The following is a 22,534-nucleotide window of genomic DNA, read 5'->3' as shown; positions in this document are numbered from 1 at the left end:
TGAACTCAGGTGCTCAAAGTATTGTGGCAAGTACTTTACCGACTAAGCCATTTCTCCAGCTCTGCCAAGACATTCTTTTTGGTTTGTTTAATTTTGCTTTTGTTCTGAGACAGGGTCTCTCTCTCTCTCCTGGCTGTCCTGGAACTTGATATGTAGATCAGGTTGGTCCTGAACTCTCAGAGCTTTGCTGAGATTAAAGGCATTAGACACCATGCCCTGCCCAAGGCATTCTTGGTCTTGCTGTAGGCTAGGCTGCCTAACCCCAGGCTGCCCACCACCAGGCTGCCCAACCCCAAGGTCTCTATATTGTGCTGGGCAAAAACTCTGTGCTTGGGTCTCTGCAGTGCCAAGCAGAAGGCACCATGTCTGCTGCTGCACTGTGTGCTCTGGGCTAACTGGTCCAAAGGCTTCCAGACAGTTGTCTTTACCTCCCACCTCACTCTAGGACTGGCTGGCTGTGCCACCCATCTCTGGCCGCTGCCTGGGTTCTGGTGTTGGAACTCAGGTTGTCCTTTCCCGCATTGAGCCATCTCGCCAACCATGAAGATTTCTTACGCAAAATGTGTCGCTGGCAGGCTGTGCTTCCTGGATCACGATGGAGTCTCTTTGCCTCGTTTGCACCAAGTCCACCCTGCTGTAACAGCACCAGAGCTGCATCAGGCCTTTCCAGGATGCCTGTGATGTTCCAACAGGAATGTGCTTGCTCTGTCTCAGCTTCCTTTCAGTATAATGAATACTGGAGAGAGACAGGCTCATGAGAGGAAAAGGTTTTCTCGGGCTCACAGTGTCTCAGGGCCTGGTCCATAACTAATTGGCCCCTTGCTCTTTGGGCTTTGGTGCAGAAGTGCCTGGCAAAACAAAAGACAGAACAAAACAAAACGAAACAAAACAAAATGACCTATTCTCGCAGCCTGGAACTGAGAGAAGGCAAGAACCACAGCCTACAGTCCTCTTTAACAGCACACACTTAATTTCCTGAAGCCCCCCCACCCCCAACTAGCACCATTGTCACCTCTTAAAAGTCCCTCTATCTGTGTTTTGTCCATGACCAAAATAGCTGACAAAGAATTTAGGGGAGAGTGGATTCAGCTCATGCTTGGGTTGCGGGGGGGGTTCAATCTGTCATAGCAGGTGGGACAGCAGTCAGGCTCTTTCTGTTATGTTGAGTGAGCCAGGAAATAGCTGTGAATAAGGTCCCATCTCCACAATTCACTTCCTCAAGCCAGGCCTCATCTCCTGCTCACAGAATCTTTCAAATTTATGCTACTGCTCCTGGGCTACCCCACCCTCCACCCCACCCTCCCCAAAGGCACCTCACAACATAACATACACTTAGTTTAACCTCAAAGGTCATCAGAGCAGCAGTGTGGTTTAAAAGCCCAAGGTCCAAAGTACCTACCGGGAATCAAGACACTCACTGCTGCAAACTCCGGTAAAATAAAAAAAGAAAATCTCAACTGGCTATACAATGATACAGAGTAACTCTCATTCCCAAAGGGAAGACTCGGAGCTTAGAAAGCGGGATAGCACTAGAGACCAGTGGGATAAGCAACATGTCCACAACTCTGGTTCAGCGGTACGTCCTGACGTAACTGTCAATGGGCTTGGGAAGTCCCACCCCCAACTGCCCGGCCACTTCTAGCCCACATCGCTTCTTTTCTGTGCTGACTCCCCTGCAAGTTTCTTTGGTGGATGTCTCAGAACTGGCATTTCTCCATCCTGGAGTTTCTGACCACCCCAGCCTTCCTTAGAAATCTGGGTGGAGCTATCACAACCAGAAAAGTATGAGAACCACAAAATCAGTATCGCTGCCACATGTCTGGGGCTGTTGTCAGCCTGAGTAGTATCCAGGACCACTGGGATGGTGAACGCAGTGTTCTCTTAGGTGTGTAGGTGTACAAGGCCTGTATACCTGCCCTGGGAAAACTCCCCCAGGCAGCCCTGTGCCAGCATGGCTCCCTGATGCAACCTAGTCTCTGAACTGCATTAACAACTTGACACCCTGAGCCCACAATGGCTGGAGTGTGGCCAACCCTCCTGACTCCCTCCTGGCAAATCTCCTACGACTCCAGGCTAAAGTCATTCACTTCTTTTTAATTCTTTAAATCCCATTAACCACCACATGGTCCTTGTCTGCAGCTTCTGACATTCCTCTTCTGGTCAGACAATACGCTGTCTCCCAAGTTCAACTCTGCAGCTGCCTCTCAGTGTAACTCAAAGTATCCAGTGGTAACCACACCATGGCCTGAATGTTGTACTGCCTTGAAATTTAATTAACTAATCTCCTTCCTTAAACTCTTCTACAAAGTCTCAGGGCAGGATAAAACACAGCCTGTTGTTGTTAGAAGGTGCCGTGAGTCACTGCTCTTATCTGAAGCCACATGTGCCCAGTCTTCACCTTCTGCTTTTCTATTTGTGCCCTGCATTTCTGAGCTCACACTAGAGGGGCCCACAAGCTCTGCTGACAGAGCCCCAGGACTCTGAAGCTCGATTCTCTATTGTTTTGTTTTGTTTTCGAGACAGGGTTTCTCTGTGTAGCCCTGGCTGTCCTGGAACTCACTCTGTAGACCAGGCTGGCCTCGAACTCAGAAATCCGCCTGCCTCTGCCTCCCAAGTGCTGGGATTAAAGGCGTGCGCCACCACGTCCGGCATCGATTCTCTAAACTCCTCAAATTCTTCCCACAAACCACTTCTAAAGGCTCTAAACCTCAAGGTGAGTGCTAGTCACAGCTAGAATCAGATTCTGATTTCTCTGTTTTGGTGAGCTCAATCCTGACTGACCGAAACGATGCAGCTGAGAGGGGATTTGTTTTGGCTCCTGGTTAGAGATGTGGGGCTCCATCATGGCCAGAAGGGTGTGGCAGAACCCAGAAGCTCAGACCATGATAGCCAAAAGGCGGAGAGCAGGGGACCGCAAGTGGCTCTGGCAGTTTTCCCCTTTTCCTTTTCTTCTGTCCAGGTCCCCAGCCTGAGGGATGGTTCTGCCTACACTCAGGGTGAGCGTCTCTTCTTAGTCAATCCTCTCGGGAAGCAGCCCTTGTGCTCACAGAGGTGCCTCATCCACGTCCTAGGTGAGTTTCAATCCAGTTGAACTAACATTGAAGATCAACCATCACCCCATACAGGTGTGCTAGAAGGCAGATTGTTGTGGGAGATATTTAAAATGGCAGCATTCAGTCTGGCTTTTCTTAATCAGCCGCCATGTTCCCAACTAGCCTAGGCCTGCGGCCAGGAGCAGCAGTGGCTGTATGGCTGCCGCTCAGCTCGGGCCATCCGCTCGGGCGGTCAGAGACCCTGCCATCCACGAGGCGCCAGCGTGGGAGATGGCTCTGCCAATCTTCTATGCTGTCTCCGAAAGGCTGGGCATTGCCCAGACCATCCATGCGGGCCTGGTAGGAAAATGAGAGTCTAATGCTTAAACATTAATCAAAGGCTTTATATGTTTGGGAATGCTCAATAACAACATGCCCGTACAATTAGAGGTGTTTCCCAATTATCTAACCTAAATATAAGTTGTTACCCAGGACTGCTCTCCACACCTGTGTGGCTCTCCATCCTCCTGCATCTCTGTGCTCTCTAGCTCCTCCTCTTCCTCTCCTTACTCCTCCCACCTTAGCTCCTCCTACAGCAGATAGCCCCAAGGGCATAACAAAAAAGTAAAATGTGTTCAAAAGTAACCAGGAAATGTTTCATTTGGAGTGGCTTTAGTAACTTTTATCAACTTATCTGGACTTAATTCATAAATAGCCCAGACACTTCCTGTAAGTGAACAACTGGCTATGATGAGTTTATGCCAGCCTCAGCCAGCTTTCTGAATCTGCTTACTTTTGCTGTAACATGATTCCGGGGCCAGAATGTCATACGAAATGAGGCTTGTTCAGGTCCCAGTTCTGCAGGCAGGATGTTCAGGACAGGACAGCTGTATCAGCCAAGGACTTCCGGCTACATTGCCACACAGCAGATGACATTGTGTGTGCAAGAGTGACAAGGGTTAGGTGGGAGAGGTAGGCTGGGGGCAGAGAGGCAGATGAGGACAACAAACTGAGTTCTGTGTGTTCTGGTAACACACCTAAGCTGAGACCTAAGCTCCTTCCACGCGAACGGTGTTGACCCTTCCAAGGCTTTGCTCCTGTGACCCAACTTCCTCCACCTTGCTCTCCCTCAGACTCCATCACCTCTGAAGACGGTTACAGCAAAGACTCCACTCCTGCACATAAACCCGAGGTGCAAACCGTACCTGCCCATGGTGCCATGGTCACCAGATTCTCCTTGGTCAGTGGGTGGTGAACAGCAGACCCTGGGCCACTTTGATTTTTTTTTTTAAATTTTTTAATTTTTATTTATTTTTCAGTTAGTGCTATCCTGAGGATGAAACTTGAATTATTCTAAGTGCAGTAAACCACAAAGGGGCATCGATTAATATGTGTGATTCACATGTGCATGTGTATAGCACACCTGTGCACACTCGTGGAGGCCTGAGATCCATGCTGATGTCTTCTGCATTGTCTTCTACCATATTCGTTAAGTCAGCGTCTCTCTGAACCTGGAACTTGACCCATTGGCTAGCCTGGCTGGCCAGTGATGCCAATGCTTAGCACTGTTTGGGAAGGCTGTGGAACCTTTGGGAGGTGAACCCTCAGTAGGCTACTAGGGCTAGGTCTTGAGTTTTCATAGCCTGGACCCCCCTCCTGGCCCCTGTGTCTTGACTGTAGATACAATGTAACTAGCTGTTTCTGGCTCCTGTAACCATGTTTCCTCTGTGGTGGACTGTGTCCTGTAACTCAAAGGCAAAATGACCCCTTCATGCCTTAAGTTTCTCTGTCTCTGTCTCTGTCTCTCTCTGTCTCTCTCTATCTCTCTCTCTGTCTCTGTCTCCCCCCCCACCTCTCTGCGCATGCACACAGAGACACTGTGCTGCACGTGGACCAGAGTTTGTGTTGCTCCCCAGGTCTCTCAGATCCAGGTCTCACTGATTAGACTAAGCAGCAGCTGTCCTTGTGTGGCTGCCCGTCATCTGCCTCCCCGCTCCTGGGATTATGGCAGCCCAGCCTTTATGTGGGCTCTAGAGCCAGAGCTCAGTCCTAACTCTTGTGCAGCAAGCCCTTCACCTACTGGGCCGCTTGAAGAGTGAGCCTTACAATTGTGACTGCACTCAACACACGTCACCAAGAGTAAGCCTTACAACTCAACGCACGTCACATCTCCAGGATAGGTTTTGTCACAAATCCAGAATAAACATTCGAGCCAGCATCTAGGCTCCACAAATCCCTTCATGGAAAGAGATAACAATTGTTTCTGTATTTGGGTGGAGTAAGGATGATGCAGAGACAGTGACAATAGGGACAGCGAGGGGGACACTGCTGTGGTGACAGCAGCAGCCATGGAGGCTCCCCAGGACTACAGAGGTCGAACAAAGCATTTCTCATGTGTGAACATTTTGCTGTCCACTTGTGAGAGGGTATCATGACCTCTGTCTTGAAACGTGCAAACCAAGGTTCAGAGAAGTTGAGTGGCCTCCCCGAAGCCACACAGCTAGTCTCTATACCCCACGCTCCTGACTCCCTTTTCCACAACTTTGCCTCATTTAGGACAGGGGTGGGGACAGTTCCCTCTAAGGGTCACCTTCCAGTGGGGGATAACACAGAGATCCCTCCTCCAGCCCCATCCCCCTGCCTCCACCTGCAGAGAGCTTGACCAACCAGGTGCTCAAACTGAGTTGTCAAGTAAGAGACGGAAGGAAGAAAAAGCAATTTCTTCCATTTCTTGGCTCAATCCTATGCAGTCAATACTGTTAACAGTAAATCAAATATCAGGACTGCATTGACCCGGGAAAAGGCCAAGAAGAAAGAAAACCTGCAGCAGAATCCAAAAAGGAGAAAATGAGTCGAGCTGTAAATCATACCTGGGAGGGAACCCACCCTGGCAGTGGGTAGCCGGGGCCCAAGCTGCCCCAGCAAGCCAGGCCAGGACTTTGGACAGGCAAATGTCCTTGTTTCTGCTGCTGCACTGGGGGGACAGGAGGCCTCCAGAGTGTCCCCTGTCACTCTCCAGGCTGAGCTTGGAAGGGACCTCTGGGAAAAGGCTGCCTGGGTCCTCGGCTACTTGATTAACATCTTCTCTATTGTAAATGTTCTTTAAAATGTCAGTGCTGGGTATGAGGATACACACCTGTAACCTTAGTGTGCAGAGGCTGAAGCTAATTGGGTTACATGTTGGGGGCTGGTCTGGGCTACAGTACGGCCCATGGTGGTAGGAGTCATTCAGTGAGACCCTGTCTCTAAACAAATGTCTCAAAAAAACTGGGGTTCAAGAAATGACTCAATCAGCCAAGCCCTTGATGTAAGAGCACAGGGACCCGAGTCTGATCCCCGTGACCAAGCATAGTGGGGAACACTTGCAGCCTCAGTGCTGGATCACCAGATAAGAGGATCTCTGGGGCTCATTGGCCAGGGAGAGAGTCTACCTCAAAAAATAAGGTGTGGCACCCGAGGAACAAATCTCAGGATTGACTTCTGGTCCCCACACGCACACCCTGCCATGTGTGCACACATACATGCACACACATGCACCCCTCACAGGTGTGCACACAGACATACAGACATGTATATCCTATACATGTGTACACATGCATGCACACACATGCACTCCCCACAGGTGTGCACACAGACATGCGCGCACATGTATATTTCATACATATGTATACACACATGCATGTACATGTACCCCCACACATGCGTACACATACATGCACACACATACACCCTTTACAGGTATGAACACATACATGCACACACACGTACCCCACACATGGCCACACACACGCTCATACATGTACCCCCACACATGTGTACACACACACATGCACACACATGCACACATGCCTAAGTAAGTGGAAATTAGAAAGTCACAACTGCAAACAGAGTGTCTGGCACATCTTGCCATTTGGTCAATGCAGCCTCTGATGATCAGTGTACGTATTCAATAAATGTCTTTTCAGCTGCTATGTGCACACATTGGTCTAAGGCCCTGGAGAGTCAACTGTGAGCACAGTTGTGTACTCTTGGCTTCATTGGGCTCTGTTGTCATGTGTGTGGGGGGTGGGGACGGGACATAATTATGATCCTAGATGCTACGAAGCAAAATGCAGACATGGAGCTCTGGGATGTCAAGTCCAACAAAGGGGATGGGACTTTTGAGCAGAGGCTCTTCTTTGTAAGGGTAGGGCTCACGCACAGTGGTAGAGGCCTCACCTAGTGCTTCCTGGGGTCAGTCCCTGGGAGAGACCTAGAGTAGGTGAGAACATGAGACGGGGATGATGAGCAGAAGGAAGAGCAGTGCAAAGGCCCTGTGGCAGCCTGTACCCTGGGAGTGTGAGGAAGGAGGTGTGGCTGCAGAGATTGAGGGAGCGTGGTGAGCTGGTTGATGAGGGTCCCAGGGGGACTTGGCAGGGGCAGGTGTGTGGCTTTTCTGAGGTGGGATTTGTTGCAGAGTTTGGGGCTGTGAAGGGGCCCCATCTAAGTTGAGTTTTGATAGAGATCTCTCACTATCAGGACTTTCTTGTGGGCAGCTGATGTGGGGGGGGGATTTTGAGAAAGGAAAAGACATTTGCAGCCGTTCACCCTTAGATGCCGTTTGGCACACACTTGGCATGTAATAACTGCTCCCTGAGCAAAGAGGGAGGGGTCCTGGATGGCTCCAGCTAACACCCGCTGGGGCACTAATCTGTTGTGTGCCAGCAACTGCCTTCCTTGGTCTCAACCTGTTCTTGGGGGTGTTCACCCTCCCTCCCCCATCCCTCCCTAGTCCTCTTTTCTCTTTTCCCCTTTTTCTTTTGAGACAGCATCTCACTATGTTACCCAGGCTGGCCTTGAACTCCCAGGCACAGGTGCCCTCCCCCTCCCCGACTTTCTAGGTGCTAAGTTTATAGATACATATCATTCCTGGTCGCATCCCATGTTTGTAGGCCTTTAAAATAAACCCTGGGCTGACAGATGAAAACTTGAGAGGCCAAGCTGAATGTGCGTGTGTATGGTAGTCCCCAGAACTCCCAGGCAGAGGCAGGGTGATCTTGATTTTAAGGCTAGCCTGGGCATCCACTTGGTTTTGAGTTCTGAAGCCATTGGTGGCCATATACACATCAGGGTGTTAGTTAGCTCTCTGCCATAGGGGGCGTGCCTCTGTGCCTCTCTTGTGACATTCATAGAGGAGAAATGCCAGAATGTTCTTGGACACATGGCTCAGAACCTGGCCATATAGGAAATGAGGGACTTAGCCAGCACAGACTCTCTCTCTCTCTCTCTCTCTCTCTCTCTCTCTCTCTCTCTCTCTCTCTTTCGAAAAGCACTAATGGTGAAAAGTTCTGGGACTCTAGGCCTGTCCCTGCCGCCTACTCAAGCCCTTCACCTTCGTTCCAAGCAGGGTTAGAGAGCCAGGGGCCTGCTGACTGTTTTTTCTTGCCCTGGTTCCCTCCATCATCCTGTGTAAAGCCATCTGCCTGTGCCCCAGTCAGAGGACTTTCTGAGACTCTGTAGACCATCATGGACTCTTCCAGGTAGATTTCAGAGGCTGTTGGCTGCAGAATGACCCTCATACTCTGGTCCATGTCAGGCTGCAAGTGCTTGTTGTTCTGCCTTAGTGGCAGCTGTCTCCTTTCTGGAAATATTACGCTTTCCCTCTGCCATGCCCTCACCTACATCTGGAGGAAGATGTGCCCTGCACCAGGCCAGTGCCAATCAGATCACCCCTTCCTTCCTCTGCCACAGCAATTGGCTCAGCCATGGGATTCAGACTTATCTTTGCCAATGAGAGCTCCATCCTGGGAGTCTGCGTCTATGCTGGGTGCAACAGTCAGTATGAGGTGGAATCTGCTGCAGTAACAGGCAGTCTTGATGTTTCAACGAGGGCAGCCCAAGCTTTCTGGGCAGCAGACAGCCTAGTGCTCTCTGTGGGCTGGTGGTCCCCCTGCTGTTCCCTTGATCCGTGTTCAAGGGCATCAGGTGATGAGTGGTACCCCACCTCATTAGACATCAAAGATGAAAATATCTAGCCATGGAGCTGGGCTTTCCAAAGCTGGTCTAGCTGCTTAGGCATGGGACTGTATTGGGCCCAGTTCTGTCTCAGAGTCCTTCTCCCTACTTCCATGCCTACAGCACCCCCTTCTTGTGTACCTCAGTTGGAATTTTAGGTTTGGCTTGAGTGACAGCCTTGCTTGCTGCATCCCCAAATTCACTTCCACAGTGTCTTAGCACAGAAAGGGTTAGGGAGACAGCTCTGTACTTAAGCTTTTCTGAGCAGGCCTGAGGCACTGAGCTTGGCCCCCAGAACTCACATGGAAAGACAGATGTGGGCAAACGTGCCATCCCAGAGCCAGGGAGGCAAAGACAGGCAGGTGCCAGGGGCTCACTGACCAGCTTCACCTACTCTGCCAAGCTCCAGGCTTTCTTTCAAAAACCAAGGTGGATGGGTTTTGGGAAACAACCTCTGAGTCTGACCTCTGGCCTCCCCACACACATCTGCACACTCTTGCATGCAGAAGGAGCTCTTTATGAGCACACAGTAGGAGGCATTCTCAAGCACACAGTATGGCACACCCTCAAAGCCCTAAGCACTGCTACCTCTGAGGTAAGCATCCGGAACCTAGGCTGGTAGTGTTACCTGGGCCATCAGGCCAGAATGAGAGTGCAGGGAGCTCTGTCTTGGCTGTGGCCCCCTCTGACCAGGACTTGCCTCTGGGGTGCACTTTGCTGAGCTGAGCCGGGTGGGGGAGGGGCTCGGAGAGAGGGTTGATGTCAGCTACATCTCCCTTGGGGTCACCAGGGGTCAGTGAGCAGGGGCTGGGCTTATGAATTTCCTCTCAGGGTCCCAGACAAAGGGGGCTGACTTGGTAATGTTGTTACCTTGGCAACCCTCTCTATTCTGGAGAGTGGAGAAGGAGGTACAGGGGTGGGGGTGTGCTATGGGGAGAGAGAGAGGCTGCTGGGGGGGGGGGGGGCGCCTACTTTCAAGGTGCATGACAGAGGTTGGTCTGTGTGGGTGTCTTACCTTCTCCAGAACTTGTCCGTTCTAGGACACCTCACTGCCCTGCATTTTAAGAACACCTAGAGAGCTGAATTCGAGTCTAGACATCTAACTCACTGTGTGATCTTGTGCAGGTGACTTGCCCTCTCTGAACTTCAAGTTTTTCCCCTGTGAAGTGGGGGTAATGATCTGTAGGGTGATTCAGGGGAGACAAGCACATTCTGGGGTGTGACAGCCAGGGCTGAGCCCTTCTGAGAGCTGTTCCCCCACCCCTTGCACCTGTTTCTCATTTGATTGGTTCTTACTGCTTGGAGTGAGTCACCACCTTGGTCAGTGTCTTAGGGTCACCTTTGCTATGATGAGACACCACAGCCAAAGCAGCTGGGGAAAGAAAGGGTTAATTCAGCTCACACTTCAACATCACAGTTCATCACCAAAGGAAATCAGGACAGGAACTGAGCAGAGCAGGAACTTGGAGGCAGGAGCTGATGCAGAGTCCATGGAGGGGGGCTGCTGACTGGCTTGCTCCCCAGGGCTTCTCTGTTTGCTTTCTTAGAGAACCCAGGACCACCAGCCTAGGGATGGCCCCACCCACAATAGGCTGCCCCACCCACAATGGGCAGGGCCCTCCCTGTCAATCACTAATTAAGAAACACCCTACAGGCTTGTCTACAGTGAATCTTATGGAGGCATTTTTCCATTACGGCTCCTTCTCTCCAAGGATTCTAGCAGCGCAGTCAGCTTCCAGATCCACACAGATGGGGAATTTCTAAGGACCAAAGTGGTTGTTCTGCTTTGGTTGGCTGCTGAAGGCTCTTCGTTATTGGTCATGAGCCACTTTAGGGCAGGTGAGGAGACTGAGGCTAAGTCTGGGGTTCCCTCCTCCTTGTCTAACCACTCCACTCTGCCTGTGCATGGGTTCCAGTGCCTCCTTCCAGGCTGCCAGGGCTGCTTTGCCGCTGGGGCAGGGGTGGGAGCCTGGCAGGGCTTTTTTGTACCCAGAACAAATCAGGAGATGGAACTCATTGGACCTTCATGAGGCTGGCTGCCCTGGGCTCCTCCTGGACTCTGTAACCACTCAAAGCATCGGGCTTCCTATGGTCTTGGGAGCAGATTGGTGACTGGGTGGGGACCAAAGTTCACCCCAGTGCAAGGTGTACACACACAAAACACAGCAAAGCCTGGCCGAAAGCCAATGCACGGAGGTTATTTTTCATAAGGAGGGTAAGCTGGCCCTGGATTTGGGGATGCATTTAAAAAAAAAAAAAAAAAAAAAAAAAAAAAAGGATTCTCTGACCACTTTTGGCAATCTCACCTAATTGGTTGGTTTACCACTTTTGAGACAGTGTCCTGCTGTACATCTGTGGCAGGCACGCCTCGGCTTCTAAGCTCTGGGATTGCAGATCAGTGCCGGCACCCAGCAAAGACTTTTATATTTTTAAAAGTAAAAATATTCGTTGCATGTGTGCCTGAGTATATGTCTGTGCGCCATGTGTGTGTCAGGAGCCCATGGAGGTCTGAAGAAGTGTGGGATCCCTTGGTACTGGGGGTTATAGGCAGTTGTGAGCCGTAGGGTGGGTGCAGGGGACAGAATAGGGGTCTTTCGCAAGAGTAGTCATTGCTACCTCAGATCCAACAACTTATATTTTAACTTTCAATTTTGGGGCGCTGGGGATGGGGCTCAGAGCCTGGCGCATGTGGGGCTGGGCCACTCTATTATTCCTCGGAGCCGGGACTTGAACGTAATTGCACCCACTTTATGTTTGGTGAAAGAAAACAAGCGGCTCGGCTTGGAGCCGCGGCCCTCGGCGCGCTCGCAGTTCCTTGGCCTACAGTTCCGCTGATGGCCACGCGGTGTCGCCGTCGGCCCGCGGTACCCGGGCGAGGCGGGCTGGCCCATCCATCACCGGCCTCCGCGCAGACAATGCGGGGAGCGGCCCCGGCCCGAGCCCGCCCGCTCGCTCGCCCGCCCGCGCTGTCGGTACAAAGGATGCGCTGTTAACACGTGTACGGTAATGGGCTCCCCCACGGCCTCTTCCCGGGCCGCCCGCTCCCTGCCCGACGCATGGCCGGAGACATCCATCTAAATTATGTCACCCGGCTGTGAGTGGCTCCCTACCCAGCCGGCCCAGGCTGTGTGTGTCTGGCTCTCCTGGGCTCCTGCTCAGCATGGGGAGGAACCTCTCACAGGTGAGCACCTACTGTGTGCTGGGCCTCAGCTACAGGTCCTGTGGCTTAGTCTATTTTAAAGAGGGAGAATTTGGAGCTGGATGCTGGGAAGGGTTTGTCTCAAAGTTGCGTTGCCCTGCAGCCTGGGCTGCCTAAAAAAAAAAACCAAACGAAACAAGACAAACACCTCCAGTTTATTCACGTTTATTCACGTGGCCCCACACCATAAACCGATTACATTTTGAGGCTGGGAGAAGTGCTTGTTGTAGAAGCCAGGGCCTGAGTTTGGTTCTCGCCCCACACCTGGGTGTGCTGGTCCTTAAGAGGAGAGACAGGAGGACCCCAGGGTGCCACTGAGAGATGCTACCCCACTTCACCACTGCCACCCTCCTCCCACCTCAACCCCGCCTCGCCTCAGGAAACAAGGGGAGCATGTGTGTGGGACTAATACACACACACACAGACGCACACACGCACACGCACACGCACACGCACACGTGTATGTATGTGCTCCTGCCCCACACACTTGCGACACCCAAGTGAACAAGTCACAGTCAAAGCAGCTCAACAAAGGTGCCTGCTCCTACCTAGTGGTCACTTCCCCCGCCTCTCTCTCTCTCTCTCTCTCTCTCTCTCTCTCTCTCTCTCTCTCTCTCTCTCTCTCTCCTCTCTCCTCTCTTCTCTCTCCTCTCTCTTCTGTCTTTTCCCTTTCTTCCCTCTCCCCTCTCTCTTACTCCCAGTTCTCCCTCTGCCTCACCCTCTTCCTCTCCCCCTCCCCTTTCCCCTCCCCCTTTCTCTCCTGCCCAAACTGCCCATTGGCTTTCTGTCCCCATGGATCTGTGTGTCCATGGTCATCTTGCATGATGGAAGCCAGTAGTGTGGGGTCTTCCGGTCTGACTTGTTCTATTTGGCATCGTGTTCCCAGGGTGCATCCATTCTGTAGCACACCCCAAACACCTCACTCCCTTTTAAGGGCCAAGTAATAGTCCAATACGTGGAGGTCCCGAGTTTGGGTTCCTCTGTGGATGGCTTCCTCCTTCTGGCTTTATGGATGACCCCCGTTAGAAACTTGAGTGTGGGTGTGTGTTTTCATTCCTTTTGATACGTGTATCTGACAGGGAAGTTTTGGGTCACATGGTATTGCTGTATGTAATTATTTGAGGGGCTGCCAGCCTGTTTCTATAAAAGCTGTTCATCGTTTTTCTACTTCTTGAATGATCTGATTATTTTATCCTGGCCACCCTAGTGGTCTCTTCCTGTGATTTAAAGTACATTTCTCTGCTGATTAATGATGTCAAACATCTTTTCCTGTGTTCTTTGGCCATCCGTATTACATAATCTTCTTAGAAACATCTATTCATACCTTTTGCTTATTGAAATCAAATATCTTTTCATTGTTGAGCGGCCGGAGCTCTTTATATATTATGGACACAGTTGCTTATCTGGCACAGAGTTTGCAGCTCATGACTGCCTTGTCTCTTGGGTCCACAGTACCATTTTCTTCGTCAAGTTTTAGGTTTCAGTGCATGGGCTCGTGTTTTTTATTTTGTCTTTTGTTTCCCAGGCTCACCGTGCGTTCTCTGGGAACCCCTCTGTGTGTGACTCTGAAACCGATGTGTTTTGCTGTACTTGGGTGAGGGTCGTGAGGTAAGGGCTGGTCAGGGTGGAGAGAAGGACAGGGATCATGGAAGTGAGCCAAAGTGGGCGACTGTTCCTGCTGATGGGGGGGCACACGGTGTCCTGGTCTCTGGTCCCCATCTGCACAGTGGAGGGAGCCACACATCCTCAGGTTGCTGTGAGATTGGAGCGGGGGTGGGGGGTGCGAACACGGCACAGATGCTTAGAAAGCAGATGAGATGACATGGCTGTAGCTGGGCCCTGGCTTTACACCCTCCCTCTGCATCGCAGGCTCACAATATCTGCCCTGGGACATCTGGTTGGAAGTCCCTGCCCAGTGGTTTCCATTTGTCCTGTTGAAAGCAGTGAGAACCAGGCAGAGGGCGCAGTGTCCCAGCCATGACTCCTCAGGCTCCTGGGATTCTAGGGGAGTCAAGAGTACAGTTGTCTCCTGCTCTCAATGAGGCAGCTGAGGCTCAGAGAGGAGAAGCCACTCTGACAAGGTCACACAGCCCCACCTTGGAGTGACTGCGGAGCAGAATTCTTCCCTCTGGCCCTGAGGGTTGGGCCTTCTCTTTCTTGGGTCAGTACTATGGAAGGACCTCTGTCCACCATGCACCTACCCCTTTCCCCTTCCGCAGGACAATTCAGTACCATGAAACTCCTTCTTGGAATCTACTTATTATTATTGCTCTTTGAACCTCAGTCTCTTAATCTGTCCAATGGGGACACAAATCGTCCCTGCCTCCAAGGCTGCTGTGAGGGGGTAGTGAGGGCTGAGCCTGAGACCAGCTCACCATGGACTGACCTTGGGCTTCAAGACTTGCTGCAATCAGAAAAAACTCAGACAGAGGCTGGGGCTGGAATCAGTTGGGACGGGAAAGGAGAGTCAGAAGTTCGAGGCCAGCCTGAGACATAAGAAACCCTATTTTATATTTTTGGTTGTGAGGCTAGCCTTTAACGGCTGGGCCATCTCTCTAGCCCCAAGAAACCCTATTTTAAAAGTCAAACAAAACACCGACAAAACTCGCATTCAAAGCGTTGTCATACTCCAATCACTAAGACGGAGGAGGCTCTGCTCAGGCCTTTCCTACCCAGCTCCATGGTGGTACTTGTTCGGCTGTGGGAAGAAGCCCAGAGTGCTGTCTGCTCCTAGAGCAGGTAGAGAAAATTGATCCTGGCCCCTCGGGGCCTCAGGTGGCAGGACTATTACCCAGTGTGAGCTGGGAAATGGGAAGCCCTGGGGTCAGGGCTGGCTGGTGTGATTGTGTATCCTTTCTGCTGCCTGTGGGCCAACTGTGAGCCAGACAGACACGTGGGCTGTGCACAACACACCAGGGCCTCAGCAGGTTCTCGTGGGTGCTGCCTATAACCCCAGCATGTTTCTAAAAATTTCTTTCCCCAGCTATTGCTTCCTGGACTCTGCTCTCTCTGTCCACAATGTGTGTGTGTGTGTGTGTGTATGTGTGTGTGTGTATGTGTTCTTATGTGTGTCCCCACTTGTGTGTGTGCACATGTGTGTACACACTTGTGTGTGTATGCAGTTGTATGTATGTGCTTACACTTGCTTTTGTGTGTACTTATGTGCATATGCACAATGTGTGTGAACACTTGTGTGTGTAAGTGTATGAGGACTTGTACATGTGTGACCATGCATGCACATGTGTGTGTACAGGTGTGTGTGGTCTGTGTGTGTGTTCACATGTGTGTGAGCACATGTGTGTGTGTTCGGGTGTATGAGCACTTGTGTATATGTGATTTGTTTGTGTACATTTGTGTGTGTGCATGTGTGTGTACTTGTATGTGCACATGTGTGTGCATGCAGTTGTGTGTGTGTTTGTGCACGCACAGGCACGCATGCACCTGTGTGTGTGCGTGCCTAGGTTTAGCTTTCTGCAGTTTTTGCTATTGGGATAACCATACCTTCTGAGATGGCACACGGTGCCCTGACTGACCATGAGTCACCATGGCTGTGGCTTTACTGGAGCCAGCCACAGTGCCCTGAGCTGAGGCTTGACCTGGCTCCATGATTGCCACACTGGTGAGTCCAGGAGAAGGGGACCACTCTGAGCCTCAGTTTTCTCCTTTGTGGAGCTAAGTTTCTGTGAAGAACACAGCCCAGGGCCTGGAAGTGGCCCAGCTGGTGTGGTGGGAGCCAGTACTGACCTGTCTGGGATGGAGGAGGTTGAAAGCTTTCCCACAGGGAAGCCGAGGGAGCAGGACCTGGCTTCTCCGTTTCATGGAGTGTGCGGCCCAGGAGAGCCACTTGCCTTAGTTTCCTCACCAGTACAATGTGTAGCAAGTCTGTGGGGCTTCGAGGAGGCTGGAGGTCAAAGGTCAAGCTTGGGTCCTGATTGAGGAAGACTGAAGTAAGACAGGGAAGAGCGGGTCTGGGTTCCCTCAGTGTTGACTGACAGTCCTCGCTATGATGCTCTAGCCTTGGGCCTCAGTTTCCACACTGGTCAGTGAATGACACCTGGTTGGCTGGGTCTGTGGAACTGACCACACTCGGAGACAGGGCAGGAGCCAGAACAAGACCACAGGGCACCAAATCGCTCAAGCTCCTGGGCTAGGTCTGAGTGACATCATGCCCCAGCCTCAGCCTGCTTCTTCCAGCAGGGGCTGGAGACAGACAGCACATCATTTACATGCTCTCTAGCCTTGACTCTTGCATGTGCACGTGAGTGTCGTCTGCCTCGTGCTTCCTGATGCTGGAACACAGGAGGAGCATTGAGTCCATCTTTCCACTCGGGAAGCTGAGGCTCTGAGTCAGGAAGCGGCAGGCTGCCATGCTGTCTCACGCTGGACCTCTTTCTGTTTGGGGAGTTGGGTTGATCACATACCCAGGACCTTTCAGATATTAAACATGTGCTCTGCCACTGAGCCAAATCCATTTGAGGTCTAGGCTCCTCCTGGAAGCCCTCATGCTTCCTGAAGAGAACCATAGAGCAAGGTAATCTTGTCGACCTACTCAGGGCACCAGAGCTGGATGCCTTCTGGTGTTTCTAGCATGCAAAGGCCGTGTGTGTGTGTGTGTGTGTGTGTGTGTGTGTGTATGTATAAGAGCTTTTGGGTGGAGACCTTGGAGCTGAGGGTCCCCTCCATCCACTCTCATGGCTTTTACACAAGAAGTCGCTTGAATCTGGAGGCTGGGGTCTGAGGTCTGGCTGCAGATGCTCCAGGCCTTGAAGATGGCCTGTCTGCTGCAGTGTCTTCACACTGTCCAGGTTCCTCCTTGTCTGCATCCCAAGTTCTCTTTTGATGAGGGGCCTGATGCTATGTGAGCAAGGATTTGCTGTGTCCTCATCTCCTCAGCAAAGACCCTCATCATAGATGAAGAACACCCACAGGACCCGGGGTCAGGACTTCGGTGTCTTTCTGTGTATATGTATGTGTACATGTGTGTGTGTGCGTGTGTGATGTGTGTTCACCCCTGTGTGGCTCACATGTATGTGCATAGGTGTGTTTACCAGTGTGTGTATGTGCGTGTGTGATTTATGTTTACGCGGGTGTGCTGTGTGCTCACTAGTGTGTGTCCATGCCTGGGCCAGAGGCAGACATTGGTGTCTTCCTTAATCTCTTTCTACCTTACTGCATTCATTTATTTGGGGCGTGTATGTGTGTGTGCGTGCGTGCGTGCGTGCGTGCGTGCGTGCGTGTGTGTGTGTGTGTGTATGCATGTATGTGTGTAGACATGTATAAGTTTATGAAAATCAGAGTACAACTTGTGGGAGTCAGTTCTCTCCTTCCACTAAGTGGGTCTCAGGGATGGAACTCAGGTCACTAGGATTGGCAGCAAGCACCTTTACCCACTGAGCCATCTTGCTGGCCCTTTACCTTAGCTTCTGAGTGGAGAATCTCTCTGAATCTGGAGTTTACCTGCTAGGCTAGGGTGATCAGTCAGTGATTTCCACGGGTCTTTCTGTCTATCTCTTCTCAGTTCTGGAACTGCAGATGTACATTGCCAGGACCAGCTTTTTATGTGGGTGCTGGGGATTTGAACTTGGTCCTCATGCTTGCTTGCAAGTGCTTTATTGATTGTCTCATGTCCTCAGCTCACAGTTTGTGGTGAAAAACTTCGTACAGCTTGCTTATTTTTATGTATGTATGTATGTATGTATGTATGTATGTATGTATTTATGAGACAGGGTCTCTTTCTATAGATCTGAATGTCTTAGAACTCTCTGTGAAGATCAGGTTGTCCTTGAACTCACAGAGATCTACCTGCCTCAGCTAACATTCATCCTGGGACTTCAGAGCTTAGGGACAAAATCCTAGCTGGAATCCTTTGGACTCCTGCTCACTCAGCCTTATGAGACCACACCCTGGGGAAAAGGTCAGAATCTATGGGTGACACTGGAGCAATCCTGGGAAACCTGGGGATTTGTGGGGGAGGGTCTGAGCAGGCTACAGTCAAGGAGGCTTCCTGGAAGAGGTGGTGCATGATCTGAGCTTGGGACAGGCATGAAGAATGTGCCAGGTAGGACCTATTTGAAACTTGGAGCAATGAGGCTTTAATGGAAAAGTGCGAATGGGCGTGACCATAATTGCCCCTGAGGTCCTGCTAGCAGTGAGACCCTGAACCCGTCATTTCTCCATCAGCTCTTCCTCTGCAGAAGGAGGACTGGCGGCAGACAAGTCCAGCTGTAAAAATAGACTTGCCAGGCCTGGCCACAGTGAACCTGCACACACCTTCCCAAATGTCTCACACTGCCACTGGATTGCTCTGTGTGTGTGTGTGTGTGTGTGTGTGTGTGTGTGTGTGTGCATGGATGCATGTGTGTGTGTGCTTGAGTGTGTTCATGTATATGTACATGTGCCTGTGTGCATGTGTGCGTATGCACGTGTGTATGAATGGATACATACATGTGTGTGCATGAGTGTGCATATGTGTGTGTGTGCGTGTGTGTGTGTGTGTGTAGGGCAGAGGACATCAGGTGTCATCAATCACCCTCCCCACCCTTATTTTTGAGTCAGGCTCTCTCACTGAATCCAGTGCTCACTGGTTACTTAGCCTGGCTGTCCGGTGAGCCCCAGGCTCTCTCTGTCCGTCTCCCATCTCTGCCTCACCAGTGCTGAGACTTCTAAGTGTGTCACTGCTGTGCCTGGGCACCAGGGAGCAGAACTCTTGCCTGTGCAATGAGCACTTTACAGACTGGGCCTCCTCCCCAGCCCTGAGATGACCTTTATTACCCGATATGCCGTAAATACGGTGGAAGTCATGGGATAGTGCATGGGTTAGGGGTTCAGCCTCACGTGTCTGGATCTCTGATCTATAATGGGCTCTGCCCTTGGACACGAGTCCTGCTGATGCACAGGACTGGGTCATGTTGTGCAGTAGCTGCTGGGGAGTGAGGACAGGTTTTGTTTACATCTTAGGACAGAAGAGCAATGTCTTTGTAGATGGTGTTGCTGGTCTTGAGGCAGAGACAGATGATGCACAGAAGGTACCGCGTTGTCACGATTCTGCCTGATGTGACAGTGATCACTCCTCTCTCTGTGTGCTGTGGTAGGGATGAGAAATGTCCCCCATAGGCTCCCATATCTGACCTCTTGCTTCCTGGCTGGTGGTGTGTGGGAAGGGTGTGCACTGCTCAGGGGTAGGACCTAGCTGGAGGAAGTGGGTCATAGAGGGGTGGGCCTTCAGGCTGTACAGTCTGTCCCACTTCCTGTTCACGCTCTGCTTCCTGAGTGTGCATTCAGTGTGAGTATAGCCTGTGCCTCCCGCACCAGGATGGGCAGTGTCCCTATGGAACTGTGAGCCAGAGGAAGCTTCACTCTCTTAAGGTGCTTTGGTTCAGGTATTTAACACAGCGATGGAAAAGAAATGAAGACGTACTTCTTTGGCCAAAATAAAGCAGCTGACCAAGTCCCCTGGGCAAGGAAGGCAAGGATGTTGAAGAAGGGACCAAGGAATCTCATGCTGCCTGGAGGAGGTGTCTTAGGTGGCAACTAAGTTCTTCTTTGGGTGCCAGGGCCTCTGGCTGCCTGCTCTCCTCAGTCTTGCTAAGACTGCACCATGGTGCTGACATGACAGCCAGTTGGCGTCCTTCTGACTGCGTTTGATTCTCTGACTAATGACAAGAGATGAACTCTTGTCTTCTCAGTGCGGCTTACAGTTGGATAGCCTTGGGCCATCACACGGCCCCGTGTTCAAAAGGCGGCCTTGTAAATCGTCTAATAAAGTGATAAAGAGAGGGGCCTGCTAAATGACTTGTCTTTTAACCATTGTAATGGGGATTTTTGTAACATTGTTTTATGTGAGAATGCAGAAATTATCACACATAATTAGAATCATCGCCAATCTCTGCCAGGCCCCTGACACGTCCCGGAACCCGCGCCACGCTGAGCAAGTCAGCTCGTAAAAGCTAATCAAATACAGTTTTCAAATGCAGTCACATTTGGAGTGTCTGGGAGGAGGCAGTTGGGAAGGCCGTCCAAGCTAGCTCCACCTTGGAAGGAGGGAAGAAAGGAGACATGCCATGGGTGTCTTCTTAGCATCATGGGGCAGAGGGAAGGCTGGTGGCTGCTGAGTGGCCTCAGACTCAGCTGTTCAAGAGCCAGCACAGAAGTCCTGTGATACCCAAAGTCTTCTTGGATCTGACATTTTTACTATGGGTCTCATGTTGTTCCAACTGACCTGGTCCTTGCCTGCAGATCTTACCTAAGTCCCAAGCATTTGGATACACATGGACACCTGTCCATCTGCAAGAGACAGAGTGTGTGTTTACCAGGAGGAGTTGACATAATGCTCAAAAGTAGAAGAAAAGGAATGCTGTCTGACAGGCCACTTTAGGGGCACAGAGACACTGCACCACTTTCCAAAAGGCCAGACACAGCCTGGTGGGAAATGGTTGGGTGGCAGAGGATATGTTACAGTGGATACTAAATGGGTCCTTATTTATTTATGAGTGTGTATGTGCTGTGTATGTGTGTGTATGAATGTGTAATGTGTGTGCATGTGTGTGTAGGGTGTGTACATCAGACCAGGGTTTTAGGCTCACTCTGTCTGAGGGCATCCTGGAGGAAGTGACCTTCTAGCTGACACCTGTGGGATCAGGAGTTACCCTGGAAAGAGTGGTAGACTTGAAACTTGGGAGGAGAGGAAGACGATATGCAAAAGTCCTAAGATAAGAGATATGTCTGCCCAGGCTTTGTTTGAGTTCTGGGGATTTGAACCACATACCTGTGTGTCAATAATTTGAACCACTCAGTTATCTCCTCAGCCCACAAACTTGCTTTGTTCAGTTGGCTTCAGTGAGAATCGGTATTGCCCAACTCTAGTTCCCAAGAAAGAACACACATTACTCCCAGCCAGTTGTGGGTGCTCCCTGCCAGTGTGGGTCCTCCCTGCCAGGTGTGGGTGCTCCCTGCCAGGTGTGGGTGCCCCCTGCCAGTTTTGGGTGCTCCTTGCCAGGTGTGGGTGCTCTCTGCAAGGTGTGGGTGCTCCCTGCCAGGTATAGGTGCCCCCTGCCAGTTTTGGGTGCTCCTTGCCAGGTGTGGGTGCTCTCTGCCAGGTGTGGGTGCTCCCTGCCAGGTGTGGGTGCTCCTTGCTAAGTCTAGGCACTCCCTACCATGTATGAGTGGGAACACTGTCTTTTGATTGTCCCATGCAGCCCTTGTGTTGTGAAGTGGATCTAGTAGGAGGCAGAGCTGGCCTCTGGCAGTAATGTGTGGGCAGGATCTGAGATGCATCTGAAAAGAGGCAACTGTGCAGGGGGGCTGTGCCCTGGGGGTGTCAGCGGCTCACGAATATTCTGGGCACTTGTACCCACAGCCAGTGTGTGGCTTGACTCCTGACTTATCAATATTACAAATTAGTGGTGGTGAGTTGCAATAGAGATTTTTTCAGAGGGCCACCTCGTGGGAGCATGGCAGATCTACTTTCTTCCCTAGAGACTATGACAGGAGCCTTGGGTGATGAGATGGAGACCCAGGTGTCCTTGGCAAAGCCTAAGTTTTGAGAAGCACACACACACACACACACACAGAGAGAGAGAGAGAGAGAGAGAGAGAGAGAGAGAGAGAGAGAGAGAGAGAGAATATGTTCAGAGAGAGGCCCAAGAGCAGCCTGGGGCCTTTGGTGTTTCTCGTTGAGGGGTTCAAGGCTTACAGTGTGCAGCTGCCTGCTGGACCACACAGAGACAGAGCCTGGCATGAGTCACTTTAGGGGACGTCAGAGGATGAAAGGAGGGTTTGCAGAGCCTTAGAGCAGGAACATTGTTCCTATGAGTCTGACTCCATGGTCAGGTTCAGGGAGCATGTGGACTGAGATACCCACGTGCTTTTTTCTTGAAGACTGAAGAAACTTCCAGACCCTCAAAGCCATGGCCGAACTTCATCATGGTGAGGTGAGCATCTAAATATGGGCTTTTGCTTGTTTTCTGGGTGACATGTTTTCCCCCTGCACCCCAGTGCTTTCCCAGGGAACACAGAGAAGCTTTGTTGGCACTGGGAATGGAGCCGCAGCTCAGTCCTGATGTCTGAGCCATGTCTGTTTGTTGGTACATTGTTTCAGGGCTCTGTGCAGTTTGATGACCATCAAGAAGGGGAAACGAGCAATATTCCCCTTATTCTTCAGCATCTGGAGTTGGAGTCATCTGACTTTTAAAGTATCTCTTGACCTTTGAACTCTCTCAACTATGGGCTCCTGCAAAATCAAGAATAAGTTACACATTTTCTTTCTCCTAGAAGGAAGAAGCAGAGTATAGTTACATTGGATAAAAGCGAA

The sequence above is a fragment of the Arvicanthis niloticus genome, chromosome 24 (assembly GCF_011762505.2).
Source record: "Arvicanthis niloticus isolate mArvNil1 chromosome 24, mArvNil1.pat.X, whole genome shotgun sequence".
NCBI lineage: Eukaryota > Metazoa > Chordata > Mammalia > Rodentia > Muridae > Arvicanthis > Arvicanthis niloticus.
The sequence above is the reverse complement of the archived record's forward strand: the minus strand, read 5'-3'. Positions refer to the sequence as shown.